Source organism: Pteropus alecto, unplaced genomic scaffold, assembly GCF_000325575.1.
Source record: "Pteropus alecto unplaced genomic scaffold, ASM32557v1 scaffold3, whole genome shotgun sequence".
Classification (NCBI taxonomy): Eukaryota; Metazoa; Chordata; class Mammalia; order Chiroptera; family Pteropodidae; genus Pteropus; species Pteropus alecto.
The window spans coordinates 41,959,361-41,959,933 of record NW_006442484.1 but is presented as its reverse complement, the minus strand read 5'-3'; the positions used below and the strand labels follow the sequence as shown (position 1 = coordinate 41,959,933).

Genomic DNA, 573 nt, shown 5'->3' with positions numbered 1-573 from the left:
TATAGTTATTTATATACTTAAAATACCTATAATTACTTTGTGGTAATTCAAACTATTTCTATATTAAGACCAAATGACTAAATGAGGGAAACTAATAATCCATCAGAAGAAATATTTGGCTAGATATTTTGCTAGAAAGCCTGTTGTTTTGGTATTAGGTAGATCTAATCTTAAACATGAAAATTACTAAAATTAATTTACAATAGGTAAGTAAAAACAATGGATGTGATATAAAGCTGTGAAATAAAAAATTGCCTTGATTGCATACAAATGCTTTTGAAACAAAAAGTTAAATGGTAATCCTCTCCCTCACTCATATTTTGGGGAAATTCCAACAGTTTGTTTTTTTCCCCTAGACACAGAAATGCAACCTGAAAGGCTGATGAAAGCAGACACAGTATGCTTCAATCTAGCGTAGGATTTCTTGGAATAAAGTATATATTTTCCAGAATAGTGTGTAAAGTACGAATAACAGGAGAGCCATTATTTAAACAGAACTTAAGACTGTCATATATATATATATAGATATATATCTATATATATCTATACATATATATCTCATGATTTGAGGCC

General features: G+C 28.8%; 1 protein-coding gene across 1 annotated transcript in view; it reads right to left on the bottom strand.

Moving 5' to 3' along the window:
* Positions 1–573, bottom strand: part of GAD1 (glutamate decarboxylase 1) — a 35,732-nt gene that overhangs the window by 3,719 nt on the left and 31,440 nt on the right. The gene's annotated exons all lie outside the window — the stretch shown is intronic.